The sequence below is a fragment of the Lampetra fluviatilis genome, chromosome 10 (genome assembly GCF_964198595.1).
Source record: "Lampetra fluviatilis chromosome 10, kcLamFluv1.1, whole genome shotgun sequence".
Taxonomy (NCBI): Eukaryota; Metazoa; Chordata; class Hyperoartia; order Petromyzontiformes; family Petromyzontidae; genus Lampetra; species Lampetra fluviatilis.
The window spans coordinates 1,194,757-1,198,279 of record NC_136284.1 but is presented as its reverse complement, the minus strand read 5'-3'; the positions used below and the strand labels follow the sequence as shown (position 1 = coordinate 1,198,279).

The 3,523-nt window shown below is 43.6% G+C and overlaps 1 pseudogene across 1 annotated transcript in view; it reads left to right on the top strand.

The window, feature by feature from the left end:
• Positions 1–401: 401 nt before the first annotated feature.
• Positions 402–3,523, top strand: part of LOC144934359 (gap junction gamma-1 protein-like) — a 7,011-nt pseudogene continuing 3,889 nt past the window's right edge. Inside the window, exons 1-3 of the transcript XR_013637154.1 lie at positions 402–570; positions 1,677–2,002; positions 3,419–3,521. The product of XR_013637154.1 is annotated as a gap junction gamma-1 protein-like (transcript). The remainder of the gene's footprint in view (positions 571–1,676; positions 2,003–3,418; positions 3,522–3,523) is intronic.

The following is a 3,523-nucleotide window of genomic DNA, read 5'->3' as shown; positions in this document are numbered from 1 at the left end:
TTACTTGGCAATGCGTGCTGAGATAACCGACCTCCAAACAATGCACAGCTGTTAATGTGAATGAATCCAGCACATTGGTATCACAGGAATCAGCAGATGACTTGAATGTAAGAATCACGTTAGCTCATGGTGCGTGGTCTGCAATGGCAGATTACTCCTCTGCTGTTCACCTAATTCCATTTAACCTTTGTCAGCAGAACGTTGTTTTTCTGTAGGGTGGGAGGAGGGGGCTTGGGTGGAATCTGACCCTTGCACATTTCCTTTAAACAGGGATAACTTGTGTTCAGGCACATTTTTTGGCTGAGCCAATCAGAAAAATGACCTGTCCCTGCATCCAATCAGAGACCAGAGCATTCGCACACTGCCTGGAGTTAGGTGGGATGGGGACAAGGGGCAGGAGGTGGAACCTTGGGAGACGATTGATGGGATCCTGCCGACAGTGGCTAGCTGCTGACACCCATCATTAATTGTGCCAGCCCTGATCTTCAGTCTGCACCTGAAGATTTAGTTCTTGGGTTGCCCTCGCTCCAACTGAAGGGTCTGAGTGTTTGTAAACCGTGCCACTTCATGGTAAGTTATTTCTTTGTCCTCTTTCATTTTACACGAAATGCCTTTTTAAGTAATGGCCGTCAACTGTTTGGAGTTAATCGTCTCGTGTGGTGGAATTTCGGCTCCAAGCACATTTCAGTTTTTAAAGGTTACGTGCTTTTTCTTGATTGTTTGTGTCTGTGAAACATGTATTTTCCATACATTAGCACACAATATTTGACTCAATGTAATAATAATACTTTGGAATGGCATGGACAATGAAAACATAACGTTGTTAATGTAAGCGCCAGCGTCTAGTGTTACGGTATTTTCGTGTTATTTTTTTGTGTTGCCAGTAGCCATGATTCAAACCATGCCTTTTCAAAGGCTTTTTTATGTATTTATGACCAACGACTCAAAGCAACAAGTCTCATCATGATATAAATATTGCATGCAATCGTGGCCACGAGTGCTCTACATTATAGCTGCCCATCGCATATCTGATTATACTGGGAATGTTCACAGCATGGTGTTGAAGCCTCTAGAAAAAAACCACAAAGAGAGAGGCGAAGGGGAATAATGGGAAAGAAGGACAAAGAGCATGAGCGGAGTAAGAGGGGGGGGGAAGCCAGGAGTGCTTCTCTAAGGATGAGCAACAAACATTTATTCACTCCTATCAGCCAGCCAGCACGACATCCCAACAATTCCCTGTTTAAGAAGATGGGATTCTCCACAGGATTTTTGATCGACATTCCGATATTTGCTTTGGGATTGGCGCTTAGTATGGAGTAGACTGGTGCTCGTGGGGGAGGGGGCCCAGATGCTCGCAGCATGGGGCAACCCACCCAACCCCCATTTCATTACATCTACCCTCTGCCCCCACTCCGTACCCCTTCCGCCTTCTCACCCTGCCCTGACAAAGCCTCTTCTCTGCTCCAGACAAACAGTTCCCTGTGCGTAATGTAATGTTTCTTGGAGTACGCATCTTGATCAACTTAAGTTACTTGCATTTAAACATTTCATATAGTTGGCACTTTCATACAAAGGGCTGCTGCTTTGTGTGTGTTGCATGAAACGTTTGTGGATTTGTGGACTTGCTTTTGCCCGTGCTTATGTGCACATTGTTTAACGCAATTCTCTCTCTGCAGCGCTGCGTCTGAACAGCGTCCAAGATGAGCTGGAGCTTTCTCACACGGCTGCTGGAGGAGGTGCACCAACACTCCACCTTCCTGGGCAAGCTATGGTTCACCACCTTCCTCATTTTCCGCATCGTGCTCACGGCGGTCGGGGGCGAGTCCATCTACTATGACGAGCAGAGCAAGTTCGTGTGCAACACGGCGCAGCCTGGCTGCGAGAACGTCTGCTACGACAGTTTTGCGCCGCTCTCGCACGTCCGCTTCTGGGTGTTCCAAATCATCATGGTTGCCATGCCCACCATCCTGTACCTCGGCTTTGCCATCCATCGCATTTCCAGGTGAGACCAAGCAAATAGTCAATGGGCCATAGTGGGAAATTGGTACCACACGTGGTTGCAAAAAAAACGTCGCATCGATGCATTTACAAGGCGAATAATGAAAATATGGTCGGTCCTCGACTTACGAACGAGTTCAGTTTCAGAGCTCCGTAAGTCTAATGGTTCGTAAGTCGGAACACAATAATGTACCGTACTTTATTTAAATGCACGTATGAAATATGTTGAGGTTCAACGAAAAAGGGAACCATTGTTAAACTCATAAATAACTAATATTGTACGTTTGCATGCAATATTTTAATGTATATTGTATAGTAAATATAAAATAAAGTAATATCATAGTGATAGTAGGTTTTTACCCTTTTAACTGGTACAAAACTGACACCTTTATTCCAGTTAAAAGGGTAAAAACCTACTATCATATTTTGCCACTGGTAAAAGAGATCTCATAGTGTAAAGTAATATCATTAATATATATATTTGTACTTGCCTTGAATCCCCACAGTTGTGCCTTGAGTCCCCACAATTGTGCACACACACACACAGGCACTCACTCCGAGCACGAGGCTGCCTCATTACATCTCACGGAGGATCTCTCCGCTGAACAAACGAGTTCCGTTGTTCAGTTTGCCTGTGCGAGCTCGCATTTGAAGTTGAGGTTTTAAAAAAGAAATGGAAGCTGGTTCGTAAGTGCGTGCATTTTATAAGTCGAGGACTGCCTGTAAATTGTTGGATTACCAAATAATTCAAAGGTTATCTTTTTGTAATATCCTGTTATTGGCCATAGAAAGAATTTGTAACCACTAGAGTTATTCCACCGCCGTTGGTACTAACAAGTAACATTTCTGGTCTGGACTCATGGACTAAAAGTGACAAACTGGCAGCGTTGGCATCTGTTATTGTTTTGATGTAGCTTTGCATTCATGCCTTGATGACAAATGTGCATGGGTTGCCCTGTGCATGGCTGTGGAGTGTTTTTTTTCTTCATTTTACTTGTTTACCTAAGTAATATAAATGTACATAGTGAATACGTAAGTTCATTGTGTTTTGGATATTGCCTGGCGATACTGCAAGACACGTGTTTTATATATGTATAACAGTTATAATTAGCCTGCCACGTTTACGATCTCGTTTTATTGAACAATTTAAGTAGAGTATGTGATGATTTCCAAATTACGTTTCGGTAAGCCTACTTAAAAATAATAAAAGGGGGTATCAGCTCAAGTACTCTTAAAATAACAGACTTTAAGTGTTCTCAGGGGCGATAATTAGAAGTAAAAGTGGATTTCCAGACAGCCAAATAGCTTTTATATCTGTAAATGATATTACATTTTATAGAGCGCGGATTTTCATTTACTTATGACGTATGAAATTTCGAGATTAAATTAAATGCGCACTCTTTATTGTGCGCCGTGCCAGGAGCGAAGACAAGTGTGTCAAGCGGAAGCGAACTCCACTGGTGTGCCGTGGCCCCGACCGCGGGGTCGAAGAGGCGGAGGACAACATGGAGGAGGACCCCATGGT